At 39.1% G+C, this 23780-nt stretch overlaps 1 protein-coding gene across 10 annotated transcripts in view; it reads right to left on the bottom strand.

The window, feature by feature from the left end:
- The window catches only part of ERBIN (erbb2 interacting protein), a 127732-nt gene extending 113323 nt beyond the window's left edge, over window positions 1–14409 (bottom strand). For 9 of the 10 annotated variants that reach the window (XM_027040879.2, XM_027040888.2, XM_027040909.2 and 6 more), the window contains exon 1: window positions 14139–14409. The gene's annotated coding sequence lies outside the window, so the exon portion shown is untranslated. Of the gene's footprint in view, window positions 1–3300; window positions 3475–14138 lie in introns of all 10 variants that reach the window. The other variant, XM_053223418.1, reaches the window with a different exon arrangement.
- Window positions 14410–23780: the final 9371 nt, after the last annotated feature.

Raw genomic sequence — 23780 nt, 5'->3', positions numbered from 1 at the left:
ATATAAAGTGACAACAACATTTAGTGTGTATAAACTACTCTAAGTAGAGATTTACTATTATAATCAAAAGACCAAAATAACTGTCATTTAATGATATACATAATTACTACTGAGCATCAAACTAAGTACTAAGAGTTCAAGGAAAATGTTTGGTATTATTTTTTTCAGAGACAAATCAAAAAGCAGTTAAGAAACAAGAAGATTGGGGACACCTGGATGGCTCAGCTGGTTGAGTGTCTGACTCTTGATTTCTGCTCAAGTCATGATCCCAGGGTTGTGGGATCCACGGTGAGCACGAAGCCTGCTTATGATATCCTCCCCCCTTCCTCCCTTCTTCTTGCTGCCCCACCTCTATCCTTCTCTCCATGCTCTTTCTCCTCTCTAAAAAAAAAAAAAAAAAAAAAAAAAAAAAGAAAAGGAAAAGAATTAAAATTCACTTCTAAACCTCTTAAAAAACACAAAAGAAGGTTCAAGAAGCCATTCTAGTATTAATGAAAATACATTCAAGAGGCAATTAAGGGGCCCGAATAGTAGTAGAAGGCACCAACTTCTACTTAAATCAACCCAAGGATTTTTATTTCTCTAACCAATCACACTCAGTTTAGCAGATTATGTTTTTCTCCCGCCCAATCCCACAGCCAAACAATGTTAAGAAAACAAATACAGTATGATTAAATACAAGCTCCTGTTCAGCAATAAAAATTCCCTATCCCATTACTGAAGATTAAATGTTACCCTAATGTTGGAGGATGGTCTCAAACAATGGAAGGAAACTGAGGGAAGAACTGTGTAGTTAACAGAGAACAAACTGATAGTCACCAGAAGAAAGGTGGGTGGGGAGATGGGTGAAACAGGTGACAGGGATTAAGGAATGCACTTCTGTGATGACCCCAGGGTTATGTATAGAAGTGTTGAATCACCCATTGTACACCTGAAACTAATACTACACTGTATGTTAACTAGAATTTAAATAAAAACTTTTTTTAAAAAGGAATTTTGTAGTTAAATAGATGGTTATTAATTACTTGTTAGTATACACATTAAATAACAAAAATACGAGAATATACAATTTAAGTAATATATTTATAATTGCATTAAAAATAAAAAGTACTATCACCATTACACCTATAATTATATACCTGGAAGATCCAAGGACATCAACTAAAAATCTATTAGCAATTTCTTTTAAAGTCTTCAGGATAATACAGTAGGTAATAACATATGAAAAAAAAAATCAATCTCCTTCACTTAAATATCCAGATAAGAATACAATTGATAAAACAGCTCCATTCATAACAGCAACAGCTCTCACTCTTCCTTAAGTTTGTGAAAATAAACACAGCAAAAATATACACCTTCTTTAATAATTACAAGAAATACATATTACTAATAAAAAAAACATGGATGGAATAAGAAAGAAAATCATAATTGCCAGTGAAGAGCATAAACTATTAAATAAATGGAAAATTTACACGTTCCTATAAAGAGATATGCTACTTTTGAGGTATCAATTCCAGGAAAACGTCGGATTGTGAGTAACTTGTTCTCTGAGTGTTCCACAAGGCGTACCAAAGACGAGCAAGGTAAAATCAAATTTTAACTTGATAAATGAGTGATGTCTTGTAATATGAGTAATGTCACTTGATCACAACTGAGCCAATGATTTTTGACATTTGCTTTGACATACAAGTGCTCTGGATTACAGCCATGTTTCCAGAACGAATTATGCTCGCAAAACAAGTTACTGTACTTCCTAAATTAATCTATGAATTTAAAGTACTTTCAATCAACACACCAACAAGTATTTAGAAATTAGTAAAAAAGATTCAAGTGCACCTGGAAAATTCATTTTAAAGTACAGTGATAAAACAACACCTTCAGATATCAACATACTAAAATGAAGAAAAAAAATCAAGACAGCAGTGTATTATAACAAAAAAGACAACAAAAAGAAAATCTTGACATAAGTATATGTGGAAATTTACTATTGATAAAGATAGAACTTTAGTTAAAAAGATGATTTACTCAACAAATGGTGATATAACTAGATAAAAACATGATTAAGAATAAATCCAAATGATTATTTCACTCCTTAAGGCAAAACTTAGGTTATTATATTTATAATCTTGGCACACATCCTTTCCAAAAATATCATTAAACCCCAAAATAAATATTGACTAATTTGATTACACTGAAATTTAAACTTCTATATGGCAAACACCATAACTAAAGCATATAAGCAACAAACCAACTAAATCCACGTGAAACAGAAAAGGCACACAAAAATGTAATATTCCTAAAAGAATTCTTATACTGAACTTGCCAACATCACAATTAGTAAGTAGTACATTTAAAACTAGGCAATCTGACTCCAAAGCCTGTGTTCTTATTACCGGTTTCAGATTTGCACAAGTATTTTAAGATAGCTAATATCCAATTTGTTCAAGAATGGACTTAGAAAGGTATTCTTAGGCTAAAATGAACAAATCAGGAGACTATAGATGCTGGAGAGGATGTGGAGAAACGGGAACCCTCTTGCACTGTTGGTGGAAATGCAGCTGGTGCAGCTGCTCTGGAGAAGTGTGGAGGTTCCTCAAAAAATTAAAAATAGATCTATCCTATGACCCAGCAACAGCACTGCTAGGAATTTACCCAAGGGATATTGATGCATAGGGGCACTTGTACCCCAATGTTTATAGCAGCAGTCTCCACAATAGGCAAATTATGGAAAGAGCCTAAATGTCCATCAACTGATGAATGGATAAAGAAATTGTGGTTTATATATACAATGGAATACTATTTGGCAATGAGAAAGAATGAAATCATGCCATTTGCAGCAACGTGAATGGAACTGGAGGGTATTATGCTAAGTGAAACAAGTCAGAGAGAGAAAGACAGTTACCACATGTTTTCACTCATATGTGGATCCTGAGAAACTTAACAGAGAAACATGGGGGGGGGGGGAGTTACAGAGAGGGAGGCAAACCGTAAGAGACTTAAATACAGAGAACAAACTGAGGGTTGATGGGGGGTGGGAGAGAGGGGAAAGTGGGTGATGGGCACTGAGGAGGGTACCTGTTGGGATGAGCACTGGGTGTTGTATGGAAACGAATCTGACAATAAATTATGCTTAATATAAAAAAAATAGAAAGGTACTCTTACATACTATTGGTGAAAATATAAATTGATACAAAATCTTCAGAAGGAATTTGCTTCTATCAATCAATTTGAAGTGCACACATAGCAAATGCAATTTGGGTATTTATCCAACAGAAAAAAAAATCATATAAAAGTACAAACATTTAGGGGCACCTGGGTGGCTCAGTCGGTTAAGCGTCCGACTTCGGCTCCGGTCATGATCTCACAGTCCATGAGTTCAAGCCCCGTGTCGGGCTCTGTGCTGACAGCCCAGAGCCTGGAGCCTGTTTCAGATTCTGTGTCTCCCTCTCTCTCTGACCCTCCTCCATTCATGCTCTATCTCTCTCTGTCTCAAAAATAAATAAACATTACCAAAAATTTTTTTTAAAAAAGTACAAACATTTATGCGCAGAGAACACATACTCTGTACAGTACTGTCATGTATAACAACACAGAAATAATGCTAATGCTAATTAACACATATATATGCCTACTATGTCTCCACATAAATGAAATACATTCTCCCATTTATATTTAAAAAAAATATATATATATATATATGCTCACTGCCTCAGAATACATACATAAGTGTTCAGAAGAACATATAACACACTGATATGAGTATCTCTAGGAGATGGGATTATGGTTTGCTATATGGTTCTGTATTTGAATTTTTATTATCAGAAAAAAATTTACCATAATTTTTAGCTCTTTGCCTACCAAAAGCCTCTCACTGCTTTGTACCTTACCAGCCTTCCTAGCCTACCTTAAAATATCTCACTCTATAGATACTTAAAGGAAAGAACTAATAGAAGTAGTACTGATTTCAGTAACTAACGTCAAGAAGAAAATTCCCAGGGTTTCTGGCTTGGGGATGGTTTTCAAAAGAGCAGACAAGACACTATGTTGATATCAAGTATCTCTGACAAATCAAAGTGCGTCTACTATACACAGCCTCTGTTATTCTGCAGTTACTCCCAGGATAATTAACAAAAATCTTTGAAGTCCCCAGAGATTAACAGGACATCCAAAGAATTTATGTGCTGCTGCCAGGATCCTTATCTTTTCCTAGAAGACTAAGAGTAAATCTTAATTGCAGTCACAAAAAGATACCCTAGTATACTTCTTAAATCACTTCAAAATCTCCAGGGATGGGGAAGTCAAACCAACTTACTCTAGGCTAAGTGATAGCCTTGGCAAGGAAATTACAGGTTTCTTGCATTGGTCCTAATACAAACAAAACAATCTGATCCCTACCTATCCCTCCAGACTCTAGATTTAGTCTAAGGTTCGAAATTCCAAGGACATCATTAACAAGAAGATAGATCCATGCATCAAACTTTGGAATCATGCAAACAATATAACCTCAATGTGGAAAAACACAATTACATCAAAATCACTGCACTCTACTAAAATTGAGCTCCAACATTACCTCCACAAGGACATACCAGGGTAAACACTAAAAGGACTGACTCTTTCCAGCCACTTTTCGCATAGTAACCTGGGATTACTAAGGAATGAAATATTTCATCTAAATGTATTGTAACAAATATTACACTTTAGAATTTTATCCCTTTAGAAATACTTTGAAAATTAATTTGACCACAGAGCTTCTATCTGAAATGTCTGTGTGAATAAATGTTTACTTCATCTCCCTCATCAAAAAAAGTATAGAAACAAAACTAGTTCTCAGTGTCAAAGATAAATTCAACTATGGAAAGGGAAAACATAAGAAATGAACCCTGTTGCGTTGAATTAGAATTGGATGTATTATTAAGAAATCATTTTACATTTATTGAAATATACTCGTGGAGTACCTGGGTGGCTCAGTCAGTTAAGCAGAAAAATCTTGATTTCACCTCAGGTCATGATCTCACCGTTTATCAATTTGAGCCCCATATCAGGCTCAGTACTGAGTGCGGAGCCTGCTTGGGATTCTCTCCCTCTCCCTCTCTCTGCTCCTTCCTCGCTCACACCCTCTCTATCAAAATGAATAAATAAAACTTTAAAAAAAAAAAAAAGAAATATATGCTAAATGTGAATGTATATGTGTGTACATATAAAAATATCCCTTAGCTGGAGCACCTGCGTGGCTCAGTTGGCTGGGCATCCAACTCTTGGTTTCAACTCACGTCATGATATCACGGTTCATGGGTTCGAGGCCTGCATCAGGCTCCACACTGACAGTGCAGAGCCTGCTTGGAATTCTTTCTCTCTCTCTCTCTCTCAAAATAAATAAATAAGCTTTAAAAAAGAAAAGAATATCCCCTAGCTTTATGTACGAAGAAGGCCTGAGGGTAGCAACACCCCAAGAGCAATGAAGACAACAACTGCTAAGATCTTGGCTTCTAAGTACCATTTTCCCCTAAAAATAACTGACACTAGTTGAACAGTAACTCTGGAACACCATATTATGCTAAATACAAAGAAGTACTCAAGAAGGCAAGTTTAACAAAAAGGACAAAAGTAAAATAAACCAGCTGGAAGGGGTTCTCACTAGACAAATCAAGAACAATTTGAGTATCAAAATAAATGATAATGGATTATAACCCAGAGAATGGAATAGCTAACCATGATCCATGTAGATATAAATAAGTTTAAAAATAAGAAACAAAATGTTTACATAGTTCCAAAGTATCTACCCCCCAAATATTTATTAATTACAAATGAGGAAAGGATACCTTGACATAGGAGGTATCTGGTAATTACAACTGTAATCACATAATCAATGACTATCATCAATTACAGGAAAACTGAAATTGCCTACTACCTGATAAAAGGCAATGAGAAGAATACAGCATCACTTCCATGATAACCCTGCCAAAGATCTGATCATAAAAATATAAATTTAATCAATCATCTAATGAAAATCTGATCAAAGATCTAATCATAAAGACATCACAGACTCTACAAAATAACTAGATCTATAATCTTCAAAAGTGCCAAATCCTTGAAAGTAAACACAGAAACTGTTTGGATTAAAAGAAATTAAAAGACGTGACAACTAAATGTAATCCAAGATTCTAAAGTGGATCTGTTTGCTTTAAAAGACAGAGGGACACTGGTGAGATTTAGCTGTTAGTAATGCATTCTTTGTTAACTTCCTAATTTTGATAGTTATAATGTTGTTACATAGCATAATGTCCCTATTTGTAAAAAAAAAAAAAATAAACATTAAAGTATTTGGGGGTAATAGACTACTGGGTAGGCAACTTACTTTCACACAGTTCAGGAACACAAAAGTTCTTTGTATTATGTTTCCAACTTTTCTGTATATTTGTCATTATTCCAAACTTTTAAATATGAAAGAAAAATTACAAAAAATCTATAGCAGTATCAGGGAGGGGTATATCTACAGATAATAACATAGAATGGAATTTGTAGAGAATCCAAAATGAATGGGGGTGGGGAGATTACAAGAGAACACAACACATATGAGGAACCACATACACAAAAGAAGCATAAAGAGGGATCTCCAAAAAGAGTAAGTTTCCTTACCAAGAAGGATCAGGAGAAGTGTGTCCTGGGCAGTGAGCCAGGTAATAAAACCATAGAAGAACAGCTGCATGGTTAAGGCCTCCAGCAAGCTCTCTGTACTGTGGGAGATCTGACACTTGGGCAGGATAATTGTGAAAACAGTGGAATATTATCCCCCTGAGGGACAGGAAACACGTGTAAGAGGACAAGCTACCCACATAGCCTAAAGGAGAAAGCCATTACCTAAATAAATATACCAAAGCCAGAATAACAGGGATTTACATGGGCTGGGAGAATACCATGAAATGACCAATACCATGCAATCTGGACCATAATAGAAACCTTTAACCACAATGAAAACTCTGACACTTGAGGAAAAACCAGAAGCAGGATGGATATACCAAGCACAATAAGATCAAATCTCCTATACTGTTAATAGAGGGGGAAAAGAAGAGACCACGTACAAAGTTTTATCTCAGAGATTCAACAGATTACAAGTAAACCAAAAACAAAACTACAAAGAAAAAATCAACTCCTATGAAAAAGCAAGAGTTCCCAGAATCTCTATTCTCCCCACTACATAAAGTAATTGAAAAGAACTGAAGACCAAATTGATGAGCTAAAATATCAAGCCTCAGGATTCTTTCAGAATGTAATACCAGCACACAGACACACACACACACACACACACACAAAATCAAAAGAAGTTATGAAAGCTCCATAAATCCCAACATTCACCTAAAGTTTTCAAAGTGCAAAGTGTGCTCCACGGACCTTGGAAGTCCTAAGACACTTTCCAAGCGTCTTCAAGATCAAAACGACTTTCATAATAATACTGAAACATCATTTGCCCTTTCCCATTATATCAACAGCAATGGTGCAAAAATATGGTGGGTAAAACTGCTAGCACCTTAGTGAAAAGGCACTGGCATCAAGCTATACAAGCAATACTTCATACTCCCAGAGTTCTTTTTTTTTCCCAAGTTTTTATTTAAAGTCCAGCTAGTTAACATACAGCAAAATATTAGTTTTAAGGGGGCACCTGGGTGGCTCAGTTGGTTGAGCGTCCGGCTTCGGCTCAGGTCATGATCTCACGGTTTGTGAGTTCAAGCCCCACGTCAGGCTCTGTGCTGACAGCTCAGAGCCTGGAGCCTGTTTCGGATTCTGTCTCCCTCTCCCTCTGCTCCTCCCCTGCTCGTGCTCTGTCTCTGTCTCTCTCTCTCTCAAAAATAAATAAACATTAAAAAAATTTTTTTTAAATATTAGTTTTAGGTGTAGAATTTAGTGATTCATTACTTATAACACCCAGTGCTCATCCCAAGTACCGTCCTTAATACCCACCACCTGTTTAACCCACACCTCCCTCCACTATTATCAGTTTGTTCTCTATAGTCAATTTCCAGATTCTTTTTAAGTGCCACTTTCAATTAATATCTTTAATAAAGCAGTAAAAAATAATTTTACAGAGCACCTGAGTGGCTCAGTCAGTTAAGCGACAGACTCTATATCCACTCAGGTCATGATTTTACTGTACATGAGTTGCAGCCTCACCTTGAGCTCTGTACTGACAGTGTGGAGCCTGCTTAGGATTCTCTCTCTCTCCCTCTCTCTCTGGCCCTCTCCTCTCTCTCTCTCAAAATAAGTAAATAAACTTTAAGAAAAATAGTTTTGGGGAGCCTGGGTGACTCAACAGGTTAAGTGCCCGACTTCAGCTCAGATCATGATCTCACAGTTCAAGAGTTGGAGCCCAGCATTGGGCTCTGTGCTTACAGTTCAGAGCCTGAAGCCTACTTCAGATTCTTTGTCTCCTTTTCTCTCTCTGCCTCCTCCCCGCTCACACTCTGTCTCCCTCTCTCTCAAAAAATAAACACTAAAAATAATGATTTTATTGGGGCGCCTTGGTGGCTCAGTCGGTTGAGCGTCTGACTTCGGCTCAGGTCATGGACTCGCAGTTTGTGGGTTTGAGACCCGTGTCAGGCTCTGTGCTGACAGCTCGGAGCCTGGAGCCTGCTTCGGATTCTGTGTCTCCCTCTCTCTCTGCCCCTCGCCTGCTCATGCTCTGTCTCTCTCTGTCTCTCAAAAATAATTAAATGTTAAGAAAAATTTTTTTTAAATAATAATTTTATTAAATCTCAACTATTTATTAGATGTTTTTGTCACATTTTATGTGAAGGAATGGCAATGTTGAGGAAAATCACTTATGTAATTACTTCAAATTATGAGCTAAATTAGCCTTTTTCTCATGAAACAGCATTTTGACCTAAAAGAACAAATGACAAAACTATGCTTGTAGACTTAGGAATCTGGCAGACATTTTCTCAAAAATAAACCAACTAAGCCTGCAACTTCAAGGGAAACACACTAACAGTATCTGTTACCAGTGATTAATATTCAAACTTCCAAGTGAAAATTTAGAAATGTGGAAAATGTTTATCTGTCACCCTGAACTTGACAGCTTCACAATACTAGACTTTTTTGATGGAATTAGTGGGGATATTAACAATTTTTTTCTTTTGTTTGTTACTACCTAGTAAAATGCATCAACATTTGGAACACATATAACTCAATGAACCAGTATTTCTCAAACAACGTCACAAAATCATAAACAGGTAAAAGATTCACTCAAAGTTCAAGATAAACCAAAGGATTTTCAGATAACAAGATATGGAAAATTCAGTGATACACTGTCAGAATGGGCACTGCAGCTATCCTTTAAGAAATTTTGGTGTGGTATCAATGAATATCCACCATATCTAAAAAGGCTATGAAAATACTCCTTCCTTTTCCAACCACATAACTGTATAATGCTGGATTTTCTTCATATACCTCAACCAAAACAACATATTACAAGATTGAATATACAAGTAGATACGAGAATCAAGCTGTTTTCTACTTAACCAGACATTAAGAGACTTACAAAAATATGTAACAGTGTCACTCTTTTTGCTTAAGATTTGTTTCGGAAAATAGTTGGTTTTGTTTTGTTTTATTTTATTAAATTGATGTCATCATAACAAGTAATGGTTTATGGTTTTTAAACAAACTGATATTTAAAATTTTCTAATATGGAAAATAAAATAAATATAACCCACAAAAACCAAAGCTCAGTGAAGTTCTCAGTAATTGGTAAGAGTATAAATGGGTCCTAAGAACAAAAAGTTTGGAACAGTTGCCTTAGGTCTACTACTATTATTTGTAATTATACTATGCTATAATAGAGTGAATTTGCCAAAGGACAAATGCAATGTATAAGGCACACTGTCCCAAAGCAAGTTGTTTGAGACTACCCTATTTCCTAAGTTATTCAGTCTTCTCTCCGTTTTCATACTCCTCTGGATAACACCAAAGGTCATATTTCACAGGCTGCCTTTTTCACTCCTTCTAGTACAGCAAAAAGCCAGCAAACCATTCACTAAGTACCAAAAATGGGCTCTGAATAAAGATGTCCCTAGAACTGATGTCCCCAAATATTACCACACCTATTTTGATTACTTGTCTTTTTATTTTCTACTTTTTCATACTACATTCTATATATGTAAAATCATGAATAATCTCCAGATAGTATTGTTTACTAACTTAATTTTTAGATAATCTATTGTCTTATGTACTATAATTTATAAAGCCTGCAAGCTTTATAAAGCTTCAACCAGTGGTACCTGGAACAAAATTTGAAGTGACAAGAATTAAATGATGATAGATTTCCACTGTGCTTATTTCATAAAAACAAAGGAAGGCAATTTCAAAATTTTAGGACAGAAAAGACATCTAACTTGAGAGGTAGGACAGAAAGGAAAGGAACAAAACGGAGAAGAGAAACACAGAGATACAAGCTTGTATGTTTTAAGAGGTCAAAAGCATAATCAAACAAGAAGGTATAGGGGTTTGTACAGAGTCTTAATACAGTCATTAACCTGATGTTATCTGAACAGGTAATTCCAGGGTATTCAAAAAACAAACAAAAAAAGAGTTCAGTAAACATAAATAAAAACAAAATATATTAATGAGCATCAGGTTAAAACACTGGCATGTAAACTGAATAGGAATGCAAAAGAGATACTTATAATTAAATGGGGCATATAAATTTTTTCTCTTTTCTTTTTTTTTTTTAAGTTTTTAAATTTATTTTGAGAGAAAGAAAGAGCACACAAGCAGGGGAGGGGCAGAGAGAAGGAGAGAGGATCCCAAGCAGGCTCTGTGCATTCACAGAGCCCAAGGCGGAAACTGAACTCACTAAACCTGAGATCATTACCTGAGCAGAAACCAAGAGGATGCTTAAGCAACTAGATCTACCCAGGTGCCCCCGAATAAATTTTTTTCTACTATATTGTGAACAGTTTTCTTAGGTGATGAGCATGGACTCCAAGTTTAGAAAACAGGAGAAGGACAACATACCAAAAAACAACAGCTGAACATGGAAAAAATAGGGGAAGTCAATGAACTGAACCAGAAAAATAGGAAGCTAAAGAAATTAGAAAAGAAAGCCTAATAATAGCTTTTTTACAATTAGGAAACATAAGACTGAGCAGAAAGCTAAAGGTAAATCTGAAAAATGAGTGTAGCATGGGGTCAAGAGTTAGTGATGAAAGGCACCAAGAAAGAAACAAAAAATGTGGAGTCAGGGGATCGAAGTGCTGAGCTTATTTCCTTACAAAATTCAAAAGTATGTATTATAGAGCCTAATTCATGTACATATTTCTATGGCAAGAGCAAACTGTACATGCAAAAACTGAATCATCTATTTTGAACAGCAAAGCACAAGTACAATTAATGTTGTCAGGAAAGGAAAAGAGAAAGACCTCTTTAGAAGAAAAGCACCTAACAGGGAAATAGATGGGCAATGGAAAGAGTCAAAATGAAAAATGCAAGCAACAAAGCATGTTTAAAAAGAATCTGGCTACATAGCACTCACAAAAAAGAAAATTACTTTGCTATGCAACATCACTAAAATTCTGCATAAAGCCAAATACTTTGTAAACACTGCCATAATCTATTCTAAACCCAAACAGCTTAGACTCTAAATTGTTACCTATATAAACATTTAAAATAAATACTGAAATATGCACCTAATTTTCTGAAATTATTGTTTAAGTTATCATTTACTACAAAGAGTTCAATATCACTATTGAATTAAAAGAAGTAAATTTAGACATTTATTAATGATATATGTATAATTTCTCTAACTAGTTCATTAAGAAACAGCATGCAATAAAAATTTGGTTTCCCTATTTGAACCACTGTAAGCTTTTCATACAAGCGTGCAATAGTTTCACCTCAAATAGCAGATGGACTTCATACTATGTGAATTAATTAGTTGAAGGATTAAGTTTATCACTATTGAAAACTCCTCAGTACCTTCTATAAAGAGTGCCATGAAATATGTATCTTGGGCAATGTAAACAAAACCTTTGGAAGTACTCTAGATTTGCCAATTTAATCTAAGAAAACCCATAGAATGCTAAGAAGAATACTCAAAATGAAAGGTCACTTGAAAATATTTTAACTGATTATCATCTTTCTTTAACCTCTTTTCACACCATGATCACATTTTAAACAAGGATTTGAAAATATATACCCTTTGACAATAGCATAAAGCTTAAAATTCATTAAGTTAATTCGGGACTAAACTAACAAAATTCTCAGTAAACCACAAAGTAAATTTTGCCTTTATGGGACAAAAGGAATCAAAGGTTCTATAAAGGTGAACATTTCACATTTTTAAAGTGTGCTGTCTGTATCTAAACTTACTTCTGATCCCTCAAAAAAAAAATCAAGAACTTGATCTAAAAACAGGGTTTTAAGCAGTCATTTTCAAGTGCTACTATACTTTTCACTTGTAAAATTTACTAATGCAGAGAAACATCTTCACAAAGTGATAATTCTCTATAAAAGACTTGCTCTATTAAGGCTCTGTTGCTCTGAGGCCAAGTATAAGCCATATAAGGAAAATGAAGTTCAATGCCATCTATTTTCTTCTGCTCTTTCAGATGCCCAAGAATAACCTCTCTCCTTGCCTAACATTACGTCCCAAAATTATAAAGCAGATCAGTTATACACTTTAAATTCCTTGATAAAGCTACTTGGACCTAACAGGAATGACCTGATGGTTCACAATCTTACCAATACAAATAAATAAACAATAAATTTTTATAAAGGATCTCCAGAGACTACACTCTGGGGGAACAAAATCACAATATATATTAACAGATAGTCAAAAGACTCCCATTTTGAAATGTACTTAACATAATAACAAGTTGTGAAATTATTTGATCCTGCTCTCCAAAGCTATCTTTTCTCTGAACTAAAGAATGCCAACTATTTTTCATGGGGTAGCATGAGCAAACTAGATATTAATTTATAGCTGAAATATAATTACCAACAGGATGCCAGACGTATTCAATATTTATTCAAAAGCACAGTATTATATCTCCTTTAACACAAAAGTACTGAGAAAAAAAAAATATAAGCCTAACAAAACACCAATAAAGAAGCCAATTGTGTTTGTTGCGAAGAAACTCCGTTTTATCTATAAAGACTACCGATTGGTTTAGAAGTGTTTGTAACTGACTGGCGGAATGTCTCCCATGCTTCACTAATTCCTGCCCCCAGAGTAGGTACCTATCACTTATTAGGCAGAACCGGCCAAAACATTTGGGCCGATACCAAAATGTAAACACTGTACTATTCAAAAAGGACAGATGTTTATTACAATCAATATGACTCCCATGAAAATCGTTTTAAGCATTTTACTTCCCTTTCTATACATTCTGGTCTTAACTGCAGAGAAACCCTAACAGATCAAACTACTTTGTTCTTTAATTACAACTCTATCCGTAATACTTAACTACTCTCCCCTACTCCTACTTAGGTCAGTTATAAGAAAAATTAAGCAGACGCTTGCTTTCGATTAATTAACCAAACAAGTATTATATGACTGTAAGTGTCTGAAAGGAACCAGTTACTGAAGAAATACATTATCCACCTAAAAAAACACAAAGAATAGCAAAGTTCATTTGTTTACAAAATCCAACCAAATACATCTCTAAGGGCTGAAACTAAAACAACAACTATATATATAATTAACGCAAAAGTCAAATAATCGGTAACAGGATAAACAAATGTGGCAGCCATCTCATCAACAGTAAATCCGTCTCTGCAGAGACCTAACTTTTTTCCAAAACACAAGTTGCCAGGTTCAGCAACGTAATAAATAAAAACTATACATTGCGTATGTTCTAGGAAACTAAAACTTCTGGACCTAGTGCTGAACAAAGGCACTCTTTCTTCCGATTGCTCAAAACTTTTCGTCTCACCACATTCTTACGATCTCTTCTAAAGTAACCAGAGTCCAGATGGTAGAAAGGAGGAAAAATCAATTCTACTCTTTAGCACCTGAAAGACTATCCAGTCCGACACTACAAAAGATTAATCTAGGGCAACTTGGGAAGAAGTGAGGAACACTAAAGTATCCTCTCTTTCCCGGCCCAAGAGCTTTTTAACTCTTAGACGCTTTTCGTGAAAATTACCTTTCGGTCGGGCAGTGTCTCAGGGCAGCTTTTTCAAGGCTTCGCCTGACATGATTTCCTTCCCTTCATTAGTCACTTTGGATCCAGCCGAATTTCTCTCTCCGGTGAGAACGGATGTGGAGTGGCCTCCCGCAGTAGGACGAGTAGGTGGCTTTGGAGGGGGTTGGGAAACGCGCCGGTTTCCTGGTCTCGAGTTATGCAGGAGTTTCCCAGCCCCAACTAGGATCTCCGCCGAAAAAAAACTTTTCACTCGTGACACCGCCCGGAATTACCGTGCGAAACTCACTTCCTGCCTTGGCGCAGAAGCAGAATCCAGCTCGGTCCAGGGGAACCCGGAAAACCAGCTCCGCGCGCGCCGGGGAGGGGGAGGGCACGGGGCCTCAGCCGAGAGCCTCGGGCTCCGGGCGCCCGGCGCGCCCCGCACACCCGACGGCGGCGGAACCCGGCCGGCAGGGGCCAAGATGCCGCCGGGGCGCTGGGCGAGCCTCGGCCGCGCTAGGCCGCCAGCTCCTCCTCGCCGCCGCCCCCAGAGCCGGGCGGCGGGGTTATTGTCTCGATAGAGCCTGCCGCGCCCTTCGCCCGCGCCGCCGCCGTCGCCGCCGCGGCCGCCCGGGGCCGGAGCCGAGGGCCGGGCAAGCTCGAAGGCGGCCCCCTCCCCGGGCAGTCTGTCGGGCCGTCCGTTCTTCCGTCCGTCCCTCCCCGCCTTTCCTACTTGCCCTCGAACCCTCTTCTCCTCCCTCTCCCGTTTTCCCGCCGCCGTCCTTTCGCTCCCCTCCTCGTTCTTCTTCCCCGGCGACGGTGGCTCCCCGGGGAAGCGCAGGAGGTGGGGGCAGGCGGCGGCTGGGTCTCCTCACCAGCTCGCGGGGCCGCGGCAGGGGCCGAGGCTGCGTCCCGCGCCGCCGCGCCACATTCACTCGAGCGAGAGACTGCGAGGGGAGGGGAGGGGAGGGGTGGGAGGGGAGGGAGAGAGAGGAGAGAAAGGAGGAGGAAGGGAGCTGGGGCGGAGGGGAGTTACTGCCTCACAGGCCGCGGCGGCAACAGCGCCACCGCCCCAGCGGTGAGGGGGAAGAGACTGCGCGCGACTGCTTCTTGGCGGGGGCGGGGCGGCCTCCCGCCGGCTTCGCCTCAACCGCCAACTGCCGGGCTGGAGGCCGGCGCGAGCCAGTCACCGCGCGCGGGGGCGGCGCGGGCAGACGTCGGCGGCGGCTGCGGCGGGGGGCGGCGGGGGGCGGTGGGCCCGGGGCCTTGCGGGGAGGGGCCGGCGGCGGCGGCGGCGGCGGCAGCGGCGAGGGGGGTTCGCGTGCGAGGCGCGGCGTCAGGCCCTCTCAGGCCCAGGCCCGGGGAGGCCTGCCTGCCTGCCGCCCCTAGCCTCTTGAGGGGACGCTGGCGACGCCGACCCCGACTCCTCCGCCACCTGCGGTGGAGACTGATAGCCTCCGGGCCTCCGACGTCCCCGGCCGACTGAGTTTCCTTTATACGACAGTAATCGATGCGTAGGGTTCAAGTCCAGCCCCGATTTTAAGGCTGCAGGTATGTCTTTCAACTGCAGCACTCCAACTTCCTCTAATGGCACGCTCAGTTTGCAGGAAACCACAGCGGCGGCTCGGTGGAGCTTCCCACGCTGGCCCTTGCTCAGAGCTTGCTCGCACTGTAAAGCAGCTGGGGCTTCTCCAAGTCTCAGCCTTACACCAGCGAGGAGACAAAGCTGGCGCTGGGAGGGGGAAAATGGCCCGCGAAATTGCCTCAAGATAGTGCCTTTGTTAGAGGAAGCGTTGGACACACTCCGAATGCGACGTAGGCTTCCAACCTCAGCGGTTTCGGTGGTGCAGTCTTGAATTGCGCTGGCCCTAATAATTCAGTCTGGCAGGGTTTGCGTTTATCGCAGAGAGAGACTCTTAAGCATTCCATCAACACATATGGCATAAAACGCTTCAACCATAACATTGCACATTTTTGCAGTTACTGCTCTAAATATGTTAACAGACAAGACGGCCTTGCTTTACTGGAAAAGGAACGTAATGGATACGGAACAAACCATTCCCCGCCCCCCAGTCTCTGCTGTACTTAACTGTGTACAATGATGGTAATTAGTCTCTGTGTCCCCGAAGTCATCGCTTCAATTCTTCCGTCTGTGTTCCAGAGATAATTATTTATTACCAAGTTTGAAGAAAGGACTGTATGCCCTATAGATAATTTTTGGCTTGCATCCAAAGGAAGGGCTTCATAAAGTCCATCAAAGAATTATTTACCAAAGTGAGTTGTAGGCTAGTGAAAACGCTTGAAATAACTACAGAGCTGTTCAAGACATTCTGTTAGTGTGACAGCATTTTAACTACTTCCAGAACTGCTGGAATTAACAGGTAGCTCTTTAAGGTAGAGCAGAAGTTGAAGTTTCCCCAAGTAGCATCAAAGTGTTCAGACTTAGTGCTGCGCTGGAGGTAAAAGAGCATTTAACTAAAACTAGGAAACGAAATGACAGCCAGGTGTAATAGTAACACCAAGCTAGTTAAGCCATATTATGTGAATATGAATCTTAGCTGTTGTGTAAAATCTGAATTTGGTATATTGTTTACATGATTTTTAATCGTCACAAGGATTTCCTACTCCCTTTTCAAAAACTGGTTTGAATCAGACCTCAGTAGCATAGCCCTGAACTGAAAGGGTCACTCTACTAAAGCATCCCAGGGCAGAGTATCTCCCATACCAAATGAGACCCGCTGGAATCTGGAATTCCAGTGTTGCCTTTAGTCTCAGGTTGGTTCAAGACCCCTGTAAATGTGGCATCGTAGATTCATGTAAGCCTAACCACCACCACCCCTTCCCAAACCTAAATAGTAGGAACAGACAAGTCTCTCCAGGTTAGGACCTGCCTTGTCCCTCGCCTTCCCTCCACACCCCCCACCACCCATTTATATCCTTACTGGGGGCCAATCTGACTGATTTTAGGCTGGAAAAGTTTCTATAACAAAAACCCCTTCAATTCACCTAAAATTTTGCCACTGGTGTTTAATCCCTTTGAGTTTATTTCTCTAGCACAAAGCCATAATCCTGGGAAAGGTAATATTTAAGCCTTAGTCATTTATACCTAATTCATCAGATTGTTTCCCCAAAGCAGCTTGTGATGGGACAGAATATAGAGATAGCATATGCTGATGCTGAGAAGGTAGGAGAGGGAAATGTGGTTTCATTCTATGGGGCAATATATGAAGATAGATAATAAAGTGCCTCCCATTCAATTGTTACGTAAATCCTATGTGTACTGTGGGAATGAGCCTGAAAACACTGACCTTAAGAGGGTGGGAGCCAGGATACACTTATCGATAATACCTATTTTGACAATTATTTCTTTAATAATACCTTTATAAAGTACTTTCAACAGGAATTCTGTGTGCTCATATAGAAGGGTGAAATGACAGCTATATGATCAGGATATTCAATAATCAGAAACAATGATTCATCTTTGTTACTCATCACTGACTACTTAGTTCTAACTCATATGAGCAGCACATACAGATATAGCCAAATCTTCCATTTGTTCTTTTATTACAAGGCATTCTTGTTCTGTACTTTACAGGTTAGTTTCCTTTGAAAATCCTCCCACAGTTCAACTAAGATGGACTTAACATTTCAATTATGATTAAAAGGAGAACTAAAACCCCTCCTTAAATAAGCCTGCCTAACTGTGATTCTGTAATGATTAAACGAACTCCAGGACTACCTTAGAGAGGAAGCTAATAACTGTAGATAGTATAGCTTCATCTTCCCCATTGTGATTCTCTAAATAATTCTCTAATGAAGGGCAGGGAATTCTTTCCTTGGGATTCCCCTTCCCAATGGCTGGGCTCAGGAGAGCAATTACTGGCTGCTAGAGATAAGCCACATATCTGAAGGAAAGTCTTAAGGTCTTAAGCATTCCAGGGAATGCACACAGCATCTGGGGGGGGGGGGGGAGTCTCAGCAAAGAGTCTATCCACTGTTTTAAAAAAGGTTTATCTGTCATTTCCCCCATGGCAGCCAAGCAGCTACACAGAAGCAGCGCAAAAAGAAAGTAAGCAGAAGAAAAGCAAACTTCAGGATGATCATTCTTCTTTCTTTCTCAACACCTAGTGAAGAACTGGTTACCTAAAACCAGAGTCTTTATCACAGGAGTATTTGGGGAAAATTAATCTGAGGACTAGAATAGAGTTAGATGTTTTAAAAGTCTAGAAGCATTAGATCAATTAGATCAAAATACATTAAGGGGTGCCTGGGTGGCTCAGTTGGTGGAGCATCAGACTTCGGCTCAGGTCATGATCTCACAGTTTGTGAGTTCGAGCCCCTGCATCAGGCTCTGTGCTGACAGCTCAGAGCCAGGAGCCTCCTTCAGATTCTGTGTCTCCTCTCTCTCTGCCCCTCCCCCGCTCATGCTTGGTCTCTCTGTCTCTCTGTCTCTCTCTCTCAAAAATAAAACACTAAAAAATTTTCAAAATACATTATAACATGTATTTTTATAATGACTTGACTTCCCTATTTTCACTTCCATCTTTGCCTCTTGATAGAGAGGGCAGGAGGTTAGGGTAGCAAGTGTGTGGGAAACGGACACTTGAGTTCAAAAGAGCTAATACATACAGGAACCAAAATTAAAGATTTTATAATACTTCAGGAATGGAATCATCCCTCCCATAGCATGCCTTTCCAACATATTTTCTTTTTTATTATTTTTTTAAAGGTTTGTTTATTTCTGAGAGAGAGAGAGTGTGTGTGTGTGTGTGTGTGTGCGTGTGTGTGTGTGTGTGTGTGCGCGCGTGTGCGTGAGTGGGGAAGGGGCATAGAGAGAGGAAGACACAGAATCCAAAGCAGGCTCCAGACTCTGAGCTGTCAGCACAGAGCCCGATGTGGGGCCTGAACTCACCAACCGTGAAATCGTGACCTGAGCTGAAGTCAGACACTTACCTACTGAGACACCCAGGCACCCCTCCAACATATTTTCAATAATATTTTTTGAAAGAGAGATAAGTGTGCCTCTTGTGAAAACCTTTATGAAAAGTTTTTAAGTTTTTTCCCTAGTATATGCTTAATAATCTATTTTTCCATTCTATACATTTTGTAGCCTATCAAAATTAAATTTCTTTCAGATGTCTTATGATGTTTTTTAAGTGGGAATAAAATAAATAATGCATGGTGATTATTTGTATGACCTCTGAAACAAATGGCTTATACTAGAAACTTGACTACTGAGTGACCTTGGGCAAGTTCCTGAACACCTATAAACATAAACTTGAGCTTCCTCACCTCTACAATGGGGACTATAATACTAACTGCCTCATAGATTATTGGGAGGACTACATAGGACAATGCTCATAAAGTGCTTAGCACATAGAAGTGTTAGCTATTATTCGTCGTACACTTTAAAATGTACTGATAATATGTACCATGCTTCCATCATTTCTAAGGTGGCCATATAGTGTATCATTCAAACTAAAATACTTTGGAAAGAAAAAGCAGATATTAGTAACAATTAAACAGAGACAACAGATGTAAAACCAGGACTGTCCGGGACCAACTAAAACAAATAGCTACCCTATCACTTCCAGCTTGACCACTCCCTTCTGATCACTTCTCCTGTCACATCCTCCCTGGTATGAATCATAATCTATGTCAATCATATTACAATATGCACACTTCCTTCTAAATTATAACCGTTTTAAATCAACAAAAGAAACATTTAAATACTGCTATTTATTGCCCTTCAATGCAGGCTTTCTCTTAAGAATACTACCTTTCTTTCGGTAAACAAAACTCTTTTCTCACTCAACCCCACACTTGACTTTACATTTTTCTGTAGTGTTTATTTGCTTGTTTGTCTTAAGTTTATTTATTTGTTTCAGAGAGAGAGAGCAGGAGAGGGGCAGAGGGAGAGACAGAATCCCACGTAGGATCTGCACTGTCAGTGAGGAGCCTGAGGTTGAGCTAGAACTCACAAACCATGAGATCATGACCTGAGCTGAAATCAAGAGTCAGACATTCAACCTACTAGGCCACTCAAACAGCCTTTTTAAAGTTTATTTATTTGGGGGCATCTGGGTGGCTCAGTTGGTTAAGTAAGCATCCAACTTCGATTCAGGTCATGATCTCACATTTCATGGGTTTGAGCCCCATATCAGGCTCTATGCTGACAGCTCGGAGCTTGGAGCCTGCTTCAGGTTCTGTGTCTCCCTCTCTCTCTCTACTCCTCCCCTGCTCGCGTTCTGAGAGCTCTCTCTCTCTCTCTAAAATAAATAAAAACATTTAAAAAATTGTAGTAAAGTTTATTTATTTTGAGAGAGATAGAGAGTGAGATGGTGGGGGGGGGGGGTGCTGGCACAGAGAGAGAGAGAGAATCCCAAGCACTGTCCACACTGTCATCATGGAGCCCAACGTGGGGCTTGATCTCACGCACAGTGAGATCATGACCTGAGTCAAAATCAAAAGTTGGATGCCTAATTGACTCAGTCAACCAGCACCCCTGTAGTATTTTGTTTTTTTGAGGAACTGTTTAGCATCATATATGACATGAAATTGGCCAATACGTGAGTATGTAGCACAAGTGGAGATGTAGTAAGATGCTAAAGGCCCTGCTCTAAATGACAACTATGTAACATAAAAACTAGGTTAGCCAAGCAACATATCATTCCTATTTCGAAGTAAGAGTAAATCATTTCTATATTGTCCATGACAATAATATCATAATCAGAATACTGGAGAAATCTCACTTAACTCTGGTTCAATCAGTATTTGGAAAATGATACTTCTCAATTGGATTTTCTAAAATAATTCTGGATACACTTTAACAGTCATATGTTCTTCCTTTGGAAAGAAATGTACTTTCTGGGAATTGATTGCAAATTTGCCTTGAAAAATGTTGATCTAAATAATAACATTTTAAAATGTTTCCTCTCGTTTTTGTTCTCCCTAGCCCATTCCCTTTGTTTTTCTGCCATTAAATTAATGCCAACCATGAGATAAATCATACAGTATTTTAGTTTTCTTAGTTTTTAAATCTTCCAGTTTTCCTTGAAAATAGATGCTAAGTTTGTCTTCCTTCTACCTCTGGAAACTTGCTCTGAAGGCTTCTGTTTTCTTATACAAAACTTTATATTGTATATTTTTCATATTTCCTTCTTATACAGCATGCCAAACTATTAATAGAAATGTCACTTTCCTTCCAAAGGATTTGTAATTCTTTGCATAGAAATAAATATGTAGGGTGTGCCTGGATGGCTCAATTGGGTGAGCATCTGACTTGGGCTCAGGTCCTGGTCTCACGGTTCGTGAGTTCGAGCCCTGCATCAGGCTCTGTGCTGACAGCTCGGAGCCTGGAGCCTGCTTCCAATTCTGTCTCCCTCTCTCTCTGCCCCTCCCCCACTCACATTCTGTCTCTCTCTCAAAAATAAATAAACATTAAGAAAAAAGAAATACATATGTAGAGAAGAAATAGTTTTCAAATATTTTGTGATAATTTTCAACATATTTTTTCTTTCATTCTTTTTTAAAATGTTTTTATTTATTTGGGGGAGGGGGGTGGGGGAGAGCATGTGCCCCTCAAGGGCAGGGAGAGAGGGAGTCAGAGAATCCCAAGCAGGCTCTACACTGTCAGCACAGAGCCTGACGTAGGGCTTGAAGCCACGAACCATGAGATCATGACTTGAGCTGAAATCAAGAGTTGGATGCTTAACTGACTGAGCCATCCAGGTGCCCCTCTTTTTCATTCTTGATATTTTATTTCATTTACGTGATTTCCAGCCACCATATCTCATACATATTTCTATTTTGTCTTCTGTCATAATGAAACTTTAGCTAATAAGTTCTTTGTCATTAATCTTACCATCTTTCAGAAAAGTTCTGGCACTGGCATTAGCATTTAGTAGCTGATGACCTTGGATAAATGATTTAATCTCTGTGCAATAATTCATGATCTATAACATGGAAAGATAAGCCCTTTCTTATCTACCTCATAGGGTTATCTTGGGCAGCAATGAAATGATGCACATGAAAGCACACTATAAATATTACATAAATAAAAACTATTGGGGAGCCTGAGTGGCTCAGTCAGTTAAGCGTCCAACTTCGGCTCAGATCATGGTCTCATGGTTCATGAATTTGAGCCCTGCTTGGAGCTCTGTGCTGACAGCTCAGAGCCTGGAGTCTGTTCCTGATTCTGTGTCTTCCTCTCTGCCTCTCTCCTGCTCACACTCTGTCTCTTTTTCAAGAAAAAGTAAATATTAAAAAAATTTTAAAGAAACTATCTTTTTTTCCTGTTCCATCAGTGGTAACACATTTCATTATTATTATAATAAAATATCATAAGCCATATTCTATGTCCATTGACTTAGTGGCTATATAGTATGCATACTTTAGAGTACATATCAAATGCAGTCTCTATTTTCTATAAAGTCTATAACCTAAAAGAGTAGGTATAAATTCATCAAATTTTATATAAAAATTCAAGTCATTAATTCAAACGTCCAAAATTCAGCTTTGTTAGGTCAGACATGGCTAGATTTTACAGCATGAAATGTTGCTAGGCAAATCAGAAATGTTAGTTTGGGGGAGAATCTTTGGCCTACTTAAAGATAATAAGCTTTTAGAACTTTAGAATCTGAATGTTTTCAGTAGTGTTTGAATATGCATGAAGGGACCTTAAGAGGTCATCTGGTTTCTAGTCCAGCTGCATTTTATAGGTGAGAGAACTTAAATTTGAAGACTTGTCCAAAGTCAATACTACTGGTTAGAGGCAGAACCATAATTAGAACCTAAGTCTCTCCCATCTCAATATGTGTTCTTTTATACCACATTGCCACTGCACAGTAACCCAAACATGAAATAACCAGAAAGCACCAAAGAAAAATTTGACAGAACTACTTAAGTTTATAGAATTTCTGTTGGCAAAAGACACTATACACAAAGTTAAAAGGTAAATGACAGTTTGAGAAAAGATACGATATATATCAGAAACAATAGCTAATATTTATAATACGTAAAAGGCTCTTATAAATCCAGAACAAAATATTAATCCAATAGAAGTATTTACAAAAGATATAAATCAGCGGTTCATACACACACACACACACATACATAATACAAAGAGCCAATAAACATTTGAAATATGTAATGGCCTTAAAAATCAGGTGAGGAAAAATCCCACTGAAAAACCAAGATAGGGGTGCCTGGATAGCTTAGTCAGTTAAGCATCTGACTTCAGCTTAGGTCATGATCTCATGATTCATGGGTTCCAGCCTTGCATCGGGCCCTGTGCTGACAGCTCAGGGCCTGGAACCTGCTTCGAATTCTGTGTCCCCCTCTCTCCTCTCTCTCTGCCCCTCCCCACTTACACTCTGTCTCTGTCCTTCTCTCAAGAGTAAAATTAACATTAAAAAATTTTTTTAAACCGAGATAACTGAAAGTCCAGCCAGCTTTTGCTACTGTTTATTTTTAATTTTTTGTAAACATTGATTTATTTTTGAGAGACAGAGAGAGACAGGTGAGTGGGGGAGGGGCAGAGAGAGAGGGAGACACAGAACCTGAAGCAGAATCTGAGCTGTCAGCAAAGAGCCCAATGCGGGGCTTGAACCTACAAGTCATGAGTTTATGACCTGAGCCAAAGTCAGACACTTAACCAACTGA

This window comes from Acinonyx jubatus, chromosome A1, assembly GCF_027475565.1.
Source record: "Acinonyx jubatus isolate Ajub_Pintada_27869175 chromosome A1, VMU_Ajub_asm_v1.0, whole genome shotgun sequence".
Classification (NCBI taxonomy): Eukaryota; Metazoa; Chordata; class Mammalia; order Carnivora; family Felidae; genus Acinonyx; species Acinonyx jubatus.
This window is presented reverse-complemented; position numbering and strand designations above follow the sequence as displayed.